Here is a 17,084-nt window from a genome sequence, read left to right on the forward strand (position 1 = left end):
AAAGCATGCACTATATCAGACCTGGTACATAGCATGACGTATATAATAGACCATATCGCTGAGGCATAAGGTATCCTATCCATGCTCATCCTTTCTTCAAGAGTCTTTGGGGACATATTCCTAGAAAGCGATATCTCATGTCTCATCAGTATAAGATATCTCTTGAAATTTTTCATACTAAACCTTTTGACAATGGTGTCTATGTACTTGGACTTGGACAAGCCAAGCATTCTCTTAGATCTATCTCTCTGAATCCCCAAGATATTGGATGCTTCCCCTAAGTTCTTCATAGAGAAGTATTTAGATAACCAAGCTTTTACATTATTCCCAATGATCATGATGTTATCCACATATAACACCAAGAAGGTGATAGCGCTCCTACTTACCTTCCTATATATACAATGCTCATCTTCATTCTTAACAAAGTCATAAGATCTTATCTTCTCATCAAATCTTATGTTCCTACTTTGGGAAGCTTGCTTTAGTCCATAAATGGACCTAAGTAACCTATACACCTTATTTGGATAGTCCTCATATATGAATCTCTTAGGCTATATCATATACACCTCCTCCTCGAAGTTGCCATTGAGGAATGCGATTTTCACATCCAACTGTCAGATCTCATAATCATAGTATGTTGCAATAGCCAATAAAATTCAGATGGATTTTTATATGACTACAGGTGAGAAGGTTTTGTCATAGTTAACACTTTGCCTTTGATGATACCCCTTAGCCACTAGCCTTGCTGTATAAGTCTTTACCTTTCCATCTACTCCAATATTCTTCTTGAAGATCCACTTGTAACCAATGGATACAATACGCTTGGGTGCATCAATTAGGTTCCAAACCTTGTTGGAGTATATGGAATCCATCTCAAAATTCATGGCTTCTTATCACTTCCTAGAGTCTATACTCGTAATAACCACCTCATAGGTCTAAGTGTTGAATCTCGGATTTTGATGATAAAATCAATTGATAGTATTTATGATTTGATATACGTTTTGAGTGATGTAGGTAGCTTCGATCAGGGAGAGACAATTAAAATGGGAAGAATCATATTGGGTTAGAGAGAACCATGTTAGAAGATTGGACGTGAACTGAAGGATCAGTCGACGTATCGACAGAAGGCTTCAGGCCATGAGTTTGGGCATCGGGCCAAGAAGAGCGAAAATTACGCTAAGGAAATCAGAGTTGTAGAGGTCAATTAGTCGATTGGGCAATAGGCCGCAAGAAAGGACGATGCGCCGAAGAATCGAACGAAGCGTCAACGAACCAATGACATGCCGGACAATATGATTCAAGCTTTGTAATAATTGTCTAGATTAAAGTATGTTTTTATGTGTGCAGGATTAACTATGATAGCAAGACATAAAGCAAAATGAAGTTTCGGAGTCAAGAACGTGATTTCGTTGGGAGTTCAAGAGTTCGTTGGAAGTCCGGACGTTCGTCGAAAATTCTGTTGGAAATAACCGAGAAGTCAAGGATCTTAGCTAAAGAAGCTCATCAAAACTCACTAAGAAGATCGCCATAAAGTCTAGGAGCTTGCCGGGAATCTGTTGGAACATTGCCGAGAGATCGTCAGAAGTTCACCGAAAGATCGCCGGAAGCTCGCCGAAAGAAACATAGACTTACAGACTTTTGTTTAGCTTAGTATATGTCTTAAAATTCATATTTAACACATAATTGGGATTAGAGATCATTCTAAAGTCCCTCCTCATAAAGTTTAGAGATCATTCTAAGGGAGAGTGTGAGGGAACTTTATAAAAAGAGGGTGTGAAGGTTCTCTCCTGAGCCTGCAAAAGGAGAATAGAGTTATAAGAAGGAGGTTGATCTTCGCTTATTAAAGGAAGATCGTTAGTGGATGCTGGTGGCCTCGACGAAAGAGGAATCGGTGGAGTGGATGTAGGTCACAACGACCGAACCACTATAACTCGGTTTGCATTTACTTCTTACAATTTACATTTACCGCAAACTGCCCTTCTTTACTTGCTTTACATCCACTACACTCTTCCATATGCTTTCAAGTTAACATCTTCCGAAATGGGTTTAATCGCAATGAGATTTTTGAACCGACGTAATTTTTATCACTGCACTATTTCACCCCCCTCTTAGTGTCGACTCGTTCCTCACAATTAGTATCAGAGCCACATTCTTCTTATTTGGTTTAACACCTAAAGAGAAATGACTCTTTTTTGCTTTCAAGAGGATCACTCTCTCATTCGTCCTCCCATATTCAATGGGATAGACTACATATATTGAAAAACTCGAATGAGAGTTTTCTTGCTTTCATTGAATCTCGATTATGGAATATAGTCAAATTTGGTTTTCAAAAGTCTTCTCTTCCAATGAACAATTGGAATGAGTTGGAGAAGAAGACTTTATCTTTAAAAGTAAAGACTATGAATGCCTTGTTTTGCACATTAGACAAAAATGAATTCGATCGGGTTTCTACTTACGAAATGACTTTCGATATTTGTCACATTCTTGAAACCATACAAGAAGGCACTAGTAGATTAAAAGTTTCGAAGATTAAACTTTTGATGTATGATTTCGAGTTGTTTCGAATGAATCCGAGTGAAACTATTGTTGATATGTACACTGTTAGGACTCTAGCTTGGAGAGTCCTAATTGAGAGGGACATTCATGTAAAACCTACCTGAGCCAACCCCTATTAAGGAGGTGAAGAGGCCGGCTAGGGTTAGGAGGTTGTTTCTTAGAGAAGAATAAGGAGTTGTAAAGGAATAGGAGTCTTGAGTAGGAGTCCTATTAGGAGTTGGTTAGAAGTAGGAGTCTTGAGTAGGAGTCCTATTAGGAGTTAGGGTTTAGAAGCCCTATAAATAGTCATGTATTCCCCCTCTTTTCACAAGCAATAGATGAATCTTTTCTGCAGCCTTTGAGCAGCAAATTGGAGGGAGGAACCCCTATAAAGTTCCAAGGAGGCCGATCCCCTAAAGAGATCAACCCCAAGTTTAGAATCTGCAAGGGTTCTAATACCTAGTATCAGAGCAGCATTCTTGGCATCTTGCTGCCCTTCCACAGCCATCCATCAACCCTCCACAACCACCCAAAGCAATTTCCACAATTGCTTAAGAGATCGTTGCCAAATTCCGTCGTCATCTCCACCACCACGGATTATCCTTTGATCTCCCCGTAAATTGCAATAGGTTCTGGTTTTCTACCTTACTGCTGCTGAAATTTAGTTATCCTTATTTGAAAATCCCAAAAAAATTATTCCTATATTGCTGCATAAACTTTTCGTCATAAAGTTTTCATCTCTACGACGAAAGATACATTGCAGAATTCCAACCGTATAGCACCGTTTGTTTGATCTTGCTATTATGTTTTTTCTTTCCAAATCTCTACAAAATTTTTATGACATCTTTGACATTTCCTAACAGCATATTTTCTTTGGTTTTGTCAAAAAATCTCAATATAAACCATTGATATTTTACGTCTAATCTGCTATACTTGAAAATCTGCACTGTAAAATTTCAACCGCATAGCACTGTTTATTTGATCTTGATACTATGTTGTTTCTATCCAAATCTCTACGAAATTTTTATGATAGCTTTGAAACTTCCTAGCAGTAGAATTCCCTTTGGTTTTATCAAAAAATTCTCAATATAAACTACTAATATTTTATGTCCAATCTGCTATACTTAAAAATCTATGCTGCAGAAAATTTCAGCCGCATATTATTGCCTTAACCCATCTATTTGCAATCTTTTTTGAATGAAATTTCTTATACACTTCATAGATCATCTTGGCTTCCATCTATGATTGATCTATTAAGAAATGCATCTCTAAAAACGATTTTGTGTTGCTGTAAATTTTCGTCATAACCCGCAGAAATTTCTCGACGAGAATTCTGCAATCGTAACTTTCACCAATTTCCTTGCTGTTATACTGCCGAATTTTTTTTGATTAAATTAGATATCCTTGCCGTCATATAAACTGTGATTTTGCTATCAATTCCCTCCTCAATTATCTCAAGTTTTTGGTGGAAATTACATCGAGAAACCATTATTTCTTCGACGATAATTCTACTCTTACAAGACAGCACATACTTGCTGCAACTTCCACTTATTTCTATCAAACCTTTGCTACCATCTACCACAGATCCAAAATTTTCATCTACAGCCTAAAACTTCATCAAACCACACACTCAAACTGTACCCAAAATAGCCACAAAACAAGCCTAAATCATAGCCTACATCCACCGATCTACCAACCCTTTCAACCATCACCTCTCTCAACCAATACATGCCTTTAACCCGACAACAAAAGAGAGATCTTAACATCACAGATTTGGCGGCATATACTATTGCATCTGAGGAAGTAATCAATGCTAAATTTGAAGCCTTCGAGGTGTGAATGGAGGATAAGAATCGGACGCTCTTTACCGAACTCAGATTGGGCCGACCACTAAGCCTGAAGAAATCACATCAAGGAGAGAGCTTTGCCCAATCGCACCAAGCCCAAAGATATGACTTCTAAGAGAGAGGAAGCTCTATGACCAACCCCAACTATCCATGCATGAGAGTGGACTTTCCTAGATGGGAAGAAGGAGACTCGATTGGTTGGATCTCGCGCGCGGAGCGATATTTTCGGTACCACAAAATCGCGGTTGCATCTATGGTGAAAATTGCAGCTATACATCTTGAAGGGGATGCTATACAGTGGTTTGACTGGTTTGAACATACTTATGGAGTCCTTTCATGGTGACAATTCAAAGAATGACTGCTAATCCGCTTCAGACCAACCGATTATGAGAATATTGATAGACAACTAGCAAAGATCCGACAAACCTCCATCATTCAGGAGTACCGTACTATTAGGATCGAGAGCACTAAGAGGGGGGGGGGGTGAATTAGTGCAGCGGAAATCTTTCAGAGGTTAAAAACGAAAGCTGCGTTCGTTCGATAAAAACTATTTTGATGCAAAAGCCGATTCTAAGATTACTTATGATTAAGTGCAGTTTACGTCTAAACACAGTTTGCGTCTAAGCGCAGTTTACGCAGTTTGCGTCTAAATGCAGTTTGCGTCTAAGCTTAGTTTACGTCTAAATGCATATTGCGTCTAAACGTAGTTTGCATCTAAGCGCAGTTTGTATCTAAGCTCAGATTGCGTCTAAGCGCAGTTTGCGTCTAAGCGCAGTTTGCGTCTAAGCTCAGATTACGTCTAAGCGCAGTTTGCGTCTAAGCGCAGTTTGCGTCTAAGCTCAGATTGCGTCTAAGCTCAGATTCGGAAAGATCTGAACTCAAACACTCGTTCGTAAAAGCACAGAAGGCAGTTTGTAGTTATAAATGGAATCAAAACAGAAACGTAAACTGCAAAGAAACTCGTTCGTAAAAGCGCAGAAGACAGTTTGCAGTTATAAATAGAATCAAAACATAAACGTAAACTGCAAAGAAACTCGTTCGTAAAAGCGCAGAAGACAATTTGCAGTTATAAATAGAATCAAAACGTAAATGTAAACTGCAATGTAAAGATCGTACGAAAACACCGATTTACGTCTGAATGCAGATTCAGAAAGATCAGAATTTAGAAACTTGTTCTTAAAAGCGCAGAGAGCAGTAGCATTGTAGGAGGTTTGCAGTAATGATAAAGTGCTAAAAATAAAAGCAAACCAGAGATTTAGAGTGGTTCGGTCAGTCTTGACCTACTCCACTTTTGGCTTCCTCCACCGACAAGGTCACTAACGTCAACTAGAGGCCTTCCTTCAATAGGCGAAGGCCAACTGCCCTTTTACAGTTTCACTCCTTTTGACGGGCTCAGGAGACAACCCTTATAGAACATTTCTCTCCTCTCTTTACAACTCAAGACTTGAAGAACAGAAAGAGGAGAACTTTTGGACTTTACACAAATTTGAGCTCTTAGAATCACAGAAAAGATCAAGAATTCGGTGTAGGTCTGTATCTCTTCAGTTCTGAATGGGTGGGGTATTTATAGGCCCCAACCCAGTTCAAATTTGGAGCTCAAAACGATCAAATCTCGGAATTCCGGGATCAGGCGGTTGCACCTCCTAACTAGGGCGGTTGCACCACTTGGTAGAGCTCGAAGACTAAGCCTCTGGGCGGTGCCACCTCTGTCAGGGGCGGTTGCACCTCTCAGCCAGAGCTCGAAGACCGAGCTTAGACGGTTGCACCACCTGACTGGAGAGGTTGCACTGCCTTGTCACGGACAAACTTTGAAACAGGATGTTTGATGTAATGCTTATATCTGTCCGTGTCTGTTGGCATGTTCATGCCTTGTACAGCGTGTAGAGGGGCAGCCGAAGGCTTATAAGTCCCATTTTAGTTGGGTTGGTGGCCTCTTTATGCTTGTAAATAAAGGTTGTGTCATGTGGACACGTGCGAGAGCTTTTCGATCTATAATGGACCATTTTACCCTTTGTTGTGCCACTATTCAGAGCTTGTAAAGTCTGTTTGTAATTTGCATTGTCTATGAAGTGTTTTTCGGACATGTTTGCTTGTGGATCTCGATTGAGGCGTTCTCTTTAACCCGTTCTCTCTTTTGTTGGTCCTAAGGGACAATGGGAGGCTTCGGGGAGGCTGACCTTTGCGGACGGACGCGCAAGGGTGCCGCACGACTTAGGCAAAACCAGCTAAGTTCGTGTCATATGGTATCAGAGCGGGATAAGCACTCATAGAAACACTTGACATGCAAACGTGGGGGACCTAGCGGGGCTGCGTTGAGGGCAGTCAGCACACGCGCGGCCGTTTGAGGGAAAATGGGCATGGAGATGTAGGGAAAAGAGTCGCTCAGAGGAGCGAGCATCTGAGATTGGCATTCAGAGGAATGGCCAACCCTTCGCGCAAGAGGCACCACGAGAACAGGCAAGCTTGGAAGAATTTGGAGCGCACAAAGGTTGGGATGGCTGAGTTTGAGCTACGGCTCAACGTTGACAACTATACTTGATGGTGCTCTAGGCAAGCGAGGCGCTTGGCAAGAATGAGACCATCCAAGGTGGAATGAGTTGCTCAACGACCAAAAGAGTTATGCAAAGCTCACAGAGGTGAGGGGAATTGCTAACTCGAAGAATTTGGTACTCATGCATGGGCTTGTATGTGGACGATGGAATGTTTGTGGCCATCCCAAGGCGACCGAGACTCGGTGCCATGGAGCATTGATACTTTCTCTTCGTCATGTGAAGGATACGTCCGTAGGAGGCTGAAGTGTGCAATGAGTTCAGCATGTTGCTAGGCCTTGAGGGGTGCAGCGGGGGCTGTATGGACGTGGAGTCGCAATCTAGCAAGTGCGTTTGCAGGAGGCAGAACAATGCACAGTTTGTTCAGCAGATCGGAGTAGTCCAAGGGGATGGTGGTCTCCGAAATGAAGAGAGATGTTGCTCCAACGGGGTAGTTATCCAAGAGGGATAAGTCCCGGCTCTCCAGAGGGAGAATCATGTGAGACGGACCTCACATGTTGAGGAGGAGTACCTCAACAAACAACAACTCCACGAAGCTCGGTGGACTGAGCAAGCGGCGAGGAGTTCTCTCATGATCTCGTCGAGAGAATGCATTGGTGGATGCATTGCGAGATCAAGTGGGGGAGCGACCTAAAACAACTTAAATGAAGGCACACTTGGAGTCGATGTGGAGATCGAACTCAAGGGAGGGTTGACTCGTGGAATGGTGGGCGCGAGGGCCACCATCGCCTCAATGCAAAAACTAGGAGTGGAGCAACTTGGGTGTAACTTGGCGAAGTACCCAAGCCACATGAAGGGAGCCAGCATAGAAGTTGGAACATGGAGCAGAGGCACAGTGCTTTCCTTAGACAGAGGTCAAGGACATGAATTCTTGCAAAGGCAAGAGTAGGATCATGTTGTTCCATGGGTCCTTTCTGACGGAGCGGACTCATCGTGCATGGTGCCAAAGACGAAGGGAGCTTCGCGGCACATGCACCTTAACTCGGAGAAGCATTTGATGGAGGAACTAAGGCGACTCAATTTGCGGAAGCAAAGTTAGGTTCAGAAGGGCCTTAGCACAGGGCAAGAGGACGCAGAGGCGGGCACTCTTGAAGAATATGCCACAATGTTGCCATTTGAGTTGCTATGAAGGAAGCAGTCCGCAGCGGAGATTGTGCTGGTAGGGGCAGAGGCCCAGGATCCAGACAATGGTGCACAGATTACAGTGAAGTCGGTGGACTTCGAGAGCTACTAGGCGACGGACTGTCTTAGAGGGGTGCTTCATCTAAGTGTGACCCGGGAGTGGGTGGATGAAGGTCGATTGCTAGAGGAGAGAACAAAATCGAAGGTGGAAGGGACCCTGCGATGTATTGGCAAAGGCCACACATAGAGGGTTCACAATTCGAGTTTATTCCACAAGGATCAGAATGCAATGGAGATGTCACCAGGAGGCGACATGGTGCAGCGGATCGTGGTGGAACAGTTCGTGGCAATGCGATACACACAATCTGTCCCGTGAGGGATGAGATCATATGGAGGTATGATCGGGAGCTACTGGGAGCTCTGCTTTGATGAACAACACGACAGTAGGAAGGGCTATGGATTCAAGGAGTGAAGGCCATGGTACCGTAGAGGCGGGTCTTCCAAGCGTGCACCGAATTTTGCATCGGATGAAAACCTTGGTCATCAGCATATGGGGGCTGGGTTCCACCAAGGGAAAAGTTCGAATGCAAGTACCTGTGAGTTCCATGGGAGGGACTTGATCATGCAGAGGTATGATCGAAGCAACTGGAGAGTTGGACTGCTCCAAAGCTCATATTCGCTTAAGGGAGCCCGACAAGTCAGAGGACAAGGTCGAGTAAGCGAACGTTGCTACCAAGGAAGGTAAGGAGAACATAATCGATGCAAACTCTACAACGTGATGGCAGAGGCCATGCATGGGAGTTGTAGTCTGTCTTTCCATCGACCAAATGGACTGCTTGGAGAACACAGAGGTGTTGAAGCAGGGGGTCGAAAGGGGCGAGGAAGCGACGACGAGTCCAGAGGGACTTAGCTACCCAAAATCAAGCATCAGTTAGAATGGAGGTGGACTCAGAGGAGTGCCATGGAGACATCTCTACTGATTGTGAAGAAAAGGGATACAGAGGTGAGGCGACGGATAGTAGGGCCATGGGCATGGCAGCGCTATGGTACTGCAGAGGCGGGACTTCCGTACAAGTCATTGATCCCTTGCTCTCATGGAGGGAGAGCACTTGGTCGTGAAAGGGGCTGAGGAGGTGGAGCATGTAGAGGCAATCTCCAAGTACCAAGACAAGGCTGAAGGGCAGAGGCCAAGAAACTTCGTAAGACCGGTGTCAACAAGTTTCTCTTCAAGATAGCCGTAAGTGAAGGACTTCGGGTCATGCAAGAGTGCACGACCAAGGAACGAAGCAGGTAGTACGCGGTGTTGTACCTTTGCTACTCAGTGGAGTAGGCGGCAGGGTTGATGGAGAAGACGGTACAATCCTAGAGGCGACCTCATCTATCAGAGAATTACTCCATGTTGGGGTGAAAACTTCCTAGATTCCAGAAGTTCAATGGCATTGAGAAGGTGAATCACAGTAGCTAACTCAACGCAAGGAGTGCAAACACTTCAAGTGCTTCAGAAGTGTGAGCAAAGAGCAGGCGAAGGCCAGTAACCAGCTCGATGCATGAAGTACAACCTCGAGGAGGCGGGCAAAGTCAAGTAACCTTTGCCTTCTCAACTCTTAAGAGAATGGGCGAAACCGAGTACCCCAATTCTCTTATCTTTCCAGCAGAAGAGCCCTGCACAAGTTCAACAACCCTTCGAAGATAATTGAAGATAATAGTTGTCAAATCCTCACCGACGGTGATCAGTGCTACTGAGAGTAGATTGTCCGCTTCATTTCCCAACGAAATGCCAATCGAAAGCGGAAGTGATGCGAACCTACTTGGATGTGACAACTAACCGAAAGAAGAGTCAATGAGCCGATTTTGTGGAGGAAGGACCCAAAACTTCAGAAGTTTGCGAGGCGATGCTCGTTAAAGCTCCAACAAGCATCCACCCAGTTCAAGCAGCATGTGGAAATTTTGAGAGACTAGCACAGTAAGGATGGTCTTTTCCTTCATTTGGTGGATCCGTAGGAATCAACGAGGATTAATACAACTCAGCCAACCCCACACCAGAGTCAGAGTAATTGGCGAGTTGAAGCAGCATGGTGGATCAAAGGTTCGACTACTCAGAAACAGCAGCGGAGAGCAGTTGGGAGCCAGGAGGCGCATTGCAGCTGGAGCAGAAGATTGAAGACTCAGCAAAGGCGAAGAGTTGCAGTGTTCATAAAGGCTTCAACGAGGACGTCGAAGGGATAAGTGGGGGAGAATGTCACGGACAAACTTTGAAACAGGATGTTTGATGTAATGCTTATATCTGTCCGTGTCTGTTGGCATGTTCATGCCTTGTACAGCGTGTAGAGGGGCAGCCGAAGGCTTATAAGTCCCATTTTAGTTGGGTTGGTGGCCTCTTTAGGCTTGTAAATAAAGGTTGTGTCATGTGGACACGTGCGAGACCTTTTTGGTCTATAATGGACCATTTTACCCTTTGTTGTGCCACTGTTCAAAGCTTGTAAAGTCTGTTTGTAATTTGCATTGTCTATGAAGTGTTTTTCGGACATGTTTGCTTGTGGATCCCGATTGAGGCATTCTCTTTAACCCGTTCTCTCTTTTGTTGGTCCTAAGGGACAATGGGAGGCTTCGGGGAGGCTGACCTTTGCGGACGAACGTGCAAGGGTGCCGCACGACTTAGGCAAAACCAGCTAAGTCCGTGTCAGCCTGGCAGAGCTCGAAACTTGTGCTCTAGCGGTGCTACCTCCTGATAGAGGAGGTTGCACCGCCCAGTCTCGCTCGGAGATTGAGCCCGGAGCGGTGCCACCTCTTGGCTGGAGCGGTTGCACCTCCCAGTCTCGCTGGGAGACATAGCCTGGGCGATGCTACCTCCCTGCCTGGGCGATTGCACCTCCCACAGCAACCTGGGTCCGAATGGGCTGAACCATTCGACCCAATTTGAGTTTTTTCAGGGGCCCAATTGCCCCAGGATTAAGCTAATGAGATCACCTCCCATTTCTAACTTAATCAAAGTGCTAACTACGATTATTTCCTAAGACATATTCTGCAGCTTGTTTCGGTGCGTCACTCGCTTCTTCCGGTGAATTTCCGGCGAACTTCCGTCGATCATCCGATGAACCCTCGGTGATGCTCCTGCGGACTTCCGGCAAACTCCTGGACTGCGACGATCCACTTGGCAAGTTCCGACGAGCTCCTTTGGCAATCTTCTGGACTTCTCGGATTTGTTCCCGCAGAACCTCCGACGACTGTCCGAACTTCCGTCGAGCTCTCGAACTCCCAACGTGATCATTGTCATGACTCCGGCGCAACTCCTGCTGCATGTCTTACTTTCATCGTAGTTAATCCTGCACACTTATCTCAACACATACATTAGACAACAAATGACAATTGACTTCATCATCAAAATCCGAGATTCAACAATCTCCCCCTTTTTGATGATGACAATCAATTGATAATGGAGTTAACCTTAACTCCCCCTATCTATATGTCGTACTTCTCGAATTTAAAAACTTTATAAATTCAAGAGACATATTCCCATCATGATTCCTATCATAATGTATCTCTTTGAAGATGATGTCAAGGCTTGACATACATTTTCAAATTTAACAAATTTGAATGATGGTTATTGTAGCAATTCATCATATTGTAAGATATCGACATGTGAAGCAAGATTTTGATATCATATGATGTACACATTTCGAATATTTTAGCAAGTGTAGCATTGCATCACATGGTAAGATATCAGTTCGTACGATGCAAATTTTTGTTTGATATCTTGATACAGGGCATATGGCAATCATATATTTCTTGGTGATGCAAGTATGGCCTAATCATAGTATCAGTGATAGCAACCATATCAACATTAGTAATAGCAACCATATCATTATCAGTGATAGCAGGTATGGCCTAATCATAACATTAGTAATAGCAACCATATCAATTCATATTTTTCTCCCCCTTTGTCATCAACAAAAAGCATGGTAGCATTATCAAAAAGCATGGTAGATGTGATTCCAGCAGGTTATCAAGCACATAAAGGAAGGCATGACACATATAATACTTTGAATATCTCTTCTCCTTGTTATGTTATAGTTCATTGCTTGAAGGAGGAAACTCATTTTTCAAAAAGTTTTCATAAGAGTGTACAGGAAAATCCTATTTTTAGCATTCAAACCGAAAATAAGATGAACTTCTTACATGCATTCGGATATGAGTAAGCTACTGATTTTCAAAAACATTTGTCACATAATTTCCAACATGTTATTTGATCAAGTGATACCAAGGCATGTAATAGTAATCAATAACGTCCGAAAAATAATTTTAACTAGTTAAAGTATTCGGACACATCAACATTCCTAATTCGATTCTTATGAAATCAAATTGTTCTTCACTTAGAGGTTTTGTAAAGATATCAGCTAGTTGATGTTTCATATCAATGAATTCTATGATTACATCATGATTCGTAACATGATCTCGTATAAAGTGATGTCTGATGTCAATATGTTTTGTTCTTGAGAACAGTATAGGATTTTTTGTTAGGCATATTGCACTTGTGTTATCACATTTAATGGGAATATTTTTAAGATGAACTTTATAATCTTCTAAGGTATTTTTCATCCAAACAACTTATGCACAGCATGCACTTGCTGCAATATATTCAGCTTCGGTTGTTGATAGTGCAACCGAGTTTTGTTTCTTATATGACCAGGAAACAAGGGCATGTCCTAAGAATTGACATGTTCCTGATGTGCTTTTTCTATCTAATCTACAGCCAGCGAAGTCCGCATCAGCATAAGCAATTAACTTAAGCTTCTCTGATTTTGGGTACCATAATCCTAAATTTGTGGTACCATTAAGATATCTGAGTATTCTTTTAATTGCTTTGAGATGAGATATCTTAGGGTTTGATTGAAATCTAGCACAAAGTCCTACACTGAACATTATGTCTGGTCTAGTTGTAGTGAGGTAAAGTAAACTTCCTATCATACTCCTATAGGTTTTTTGATCGAAGCTTTCTCCACTTTCATCAATTTCTAACTTAGTGGAGGTGCTCATAGGAGTGTTAATAGCTTTTGAGTTATTCATATTAAACTTCTTTAGTAAACTCATAGCATATTTAGTTTGACTAATAAAGATGACATTGCTTAATTTTTTGATTTGTAGACCTAAGAAGAATGTTAACTCTCCCATTAGACTCATTTCGAATTCAAGACTCATAGTTTTAGCAAAGGATTCACAAAGAGATTCATTCGTAGAACCAAAGATAATATCATCAATATAAATTTGAACAATGAGAAAATTATTTTCAAAGTTCTTGATGAATAATATAGTATCAACCTTGCCTTTTATGAAATTATTTTCAATAAGAAAAGAACTAAGTCTCTCATACCAAGCCCTTGGAGCTTGTTTTAAACCATAGAGAGCTTTAGTTAATCTAAACACATGATTAGGGAGACTATTATTTTCAAATCCAGGAGGTTGTTCAACATAGACTTCTTCGGAAGTAAAGCCATTAAGAAAAGCGCTTTTAACGTCCATTTGAAATAATTTAAAATTAATACTGCTAGCGTAGGCAATGAGCATTCTTATGGCTTCTAATCGAGCTACAGGAGCGAAGGTTTCTTCATAGTCGATACCTTCTTCTTGGTTGAAACCTTTGGCCACTAATCTAGCCTTGTTTCTAACCACGATACCATTTTCATCTTGCTTGTTTCTAAAGACCCATTTAGTACCAATAACTAAATGGTCATTTGGCCTAGGAACAAGCGTCCACACCTCATTTCTCTCAAATTGATTCAATTCATCTTGCATTGCGATAATCCATGAATCATCTTTCATGGCTTCATCAACACATTTGGGTTCAATTTGGGAGAGAAAGGTGGCGTTGGCACAAAAATTTTTAAAAGAAGATCGTGTTTGAACCCCCTTTGATGTGTCTCCTAAGATTAGCTCCTTAGGATGAGCATCTACATACTTCCAATCCTTGGGTAAGGAAATATGAGAAGTGGATGCATCCAAGTTGCTAGTTGGAGACGGGGTTTCGTTTAAATTCAAAGAATCAAAATTAACATCATCGTCAAGATCCTTTTTCCTAATTTCGGAAATCTCATTGAAAACAACATGGATGGATTCTTCAATAATTAAAGTTCTTTTATTGAAAATACGAAAAGCTTTAGAAACCGAAGAATAACCAAGAAAGATTCTTTCATCAGATTTAGCATCGAATTTTCCTAAGTTATCCTTTTCATTTAAGATAAAACATTTACACCCAAAGACTTTAAAATATGAGACATTGGGTTTTTTGTTATTCCATAACTCACAAGGAGTTTTGGTGAGTAAGGGTCTTACTAGAACTCTTTTCAAAATATAGCATGCAGTGTTTACGGCTTCGGCACAAAAATATTTGGGTAGGCTATGTTCATTCAACATGGTTCTTGCCATTTCTTGTAGATTTCAATTTTTTCTTTCTACTACCCCATTTTGTTGAGGATTTCTTGGTGTAGAGAAGTTATGGTTGTATCCATAGAGTTCACAGAATTCTTAGAAGTCATGGTTTTGAAATTCTCCACCATGATCACTTCTAATTGACGAAATCATAGAACCCTTCTGATTTTGAACAAGTTTACAAAACTTGGTAAAATATTTAAAGCATTCATTTTTTTGTTTTAAGAAGTAGGTCCATGTATATCTGCTATAGTCATCAATAATGACAAAGGCGTACTTGCTACCTCCAAGACTCGATGTAGAGATTGGTCCGAATAAGTCCATATGGATCAATTGTAAGGGCCTAGAGGTGCTTATTTGATTCTTAGCTTTGAAACTACCCTTAATTTGTTTACCTAATTGGCAAGCATCACATACATTATCTTTGATGAACTTGATATGAGGAATTTCTCTTACATGTTCTCTAGATGATATTTGAGTGATTAGTTTCATGCTAGCATGACCTAATCTTCTATGCCATAGCCAAGCATCCTCATTCATAACCGCAAAACACATTTCATCATATAAATCATTGATGTCAATAGTGTATACGTTATTTTGTTTTAATGCAATCATAGACATGTTCTTATGTGGTTTTTCAATGATGCAAGCATTAGATTTGAATTTGACAACGTATCCTTTATCACATAATTGACTAATGCTCAAGAGGTTATGTTTTAAACCATCAACTAACAAAACATCTTCAATAAAGAAGTTGGATTTGTTACCTATGGTTCCTTTGCCAATGATTTTACCCTTGTTGTTTTCTCCGAAGGTGACATAGCCTTCGTCTATGCTAGTGAGCTTAGAGAATTAAGATGGATCTCCGGTCATATGCCTTGAGCATCCACTATCAAGGTACCATCTCTTGCTCCTAACTTGCGATGGTGTGGGTTTCTACAAGAAAGGATGATTTTTAGGTGCCCATTTACTTTTGGGTGCCTCAAAGATAGATTTACATTGTTTATCATGTTGCATAGAGTTTATCATGGTTCCTTTAGGAACCCAAATCAATTTGTTTGGACTAATTTTCTTGAATGGACAATAATGCGTCTTGTGTCCAATTTTGTAACAAAAGTTACATTTTGCTTGGTGTTGAACATGTAAGATGGGGCCTTTTATAAAGGTGGTTGGATTTAGGTGAGGACTTCTCACAAATCCAATTCCACTTCTTTTTGGAACGTGACCCTTGTTTGCAAGGATCATGTTCAATGACTTGCTACCAACCTCGAATTTCTTCAAGGTGTCCTTAAGTAGCGAGTTTTCTTTTTGGAGAGTTTCTAGATCATGACATTTGATACATGAATTTAAACTATCATGATATTCAATTTTTAACTTATCTAAATCACAAGTAAGACTATCATGCTCCTTTTTTTAGCAATTTGTATTTTCTATTGATAATCTTGCATTCATCAAATAAGTCATGGAAGGCATTTAATAATTCATCGAAAGATAAATCAACATCTAATAAATTCGTTACCTCCTCTCCGATGGCCATTAAGGCGTAATGAGCAACTTGCTCGGTGTTAGACTCCTCTTCTTCAAACGCGCTCGAATCATCCCATGTTGCTTTGAGCGCCTTCTTTTTTGTTGTTCTCTTTTTGGCTTGGGGACAATTGTTAGGATCGAGAGCACTAAGAGGGGGGGGGGGTGAATTAGTGCAGCGGAAATCTTACAGCGATTAAAAACCAAAAGCTGCGTTCGTTCAAAAACTATTATGATGCAAAAGCAAATTCTCAGTTTGTATCTAAGTGCAGTTTGCGTCTAAGCGCAGATTGCGTCTAAGCGCAGTTTTGCGTCTAAGCGCAGTTTACGTCTAAACTCAGATTTACGTCTAAATGCAGTTTTACGTCTAAACGCAGATTTACGTCTAAACGCAGATTTACGTCTAAACGCAGATTTACGTCTAAACGCAGTTTTACGTCTAAACGCAGATTTACGTCTAAACTCAGATTTACGTCTTAAACTCAGATTTACGTCTAAACGCAGATTTACATCTAAACGCAGTTTTATGTCTAGACGCAGATTTACGTCTTAAACTCAGATTTACGTCTAAACGCAGATTTACGTCTAAACGCAGTTTTACGTCTAGACGCAGATTTACGTCTAAACTTTGAAACTTGTTTGTATACTCGCAGAAGGCAGTATGCAGTTGAAATCAAGACGTAAACGTGAACTGAGATCTGATGATTGAGCGAGGAAAGCCGATTTACGTCTGAATGTTGAAACTCGTTCGTAAAATTGTAGAGGACAGTTTGCAGTTATCAATAGGATCAAAATGTAAGTGTAAACTGCAAAGAAGCTCGTTCGTAAAAGCACGGAAGACAGTTCTGCAGAATCAAACGTAAACGTAAACTGTAATGTATGAAAATACGAATTTACGTCTGAATGCAGATTCGGAAGAACAGCACTTAGAACTTGTTCGTGAAAGCGTTGAGAGCAGTAGTAATGAAGGAGGTTTGCAGTAATGATAAAGTGCTCAAAAATAAACGCAAACCAGAGATTTAGAGTGGTTCGGTCAGCCTTGACCTACTCCACATTTGGCTTCCTCCACCGACGAGGTTGCCGA

Source organism: Musa acuminata, chromosome BXJ3-3, assembly GCF_036884655.1.
Source record: "Musa acuminata AAA Group cultivar baxijiao chromosome BXJ3-3, Cavendish_Baxijiao_AAA, whole genome shotgun sequence".
Taxonomy (NCBI): Eukaryota; Viridiplantae; Streptophyta; class Magnoliopsida; order Zingiberales; family Musaceae; genus Musa; species Musa acuminata.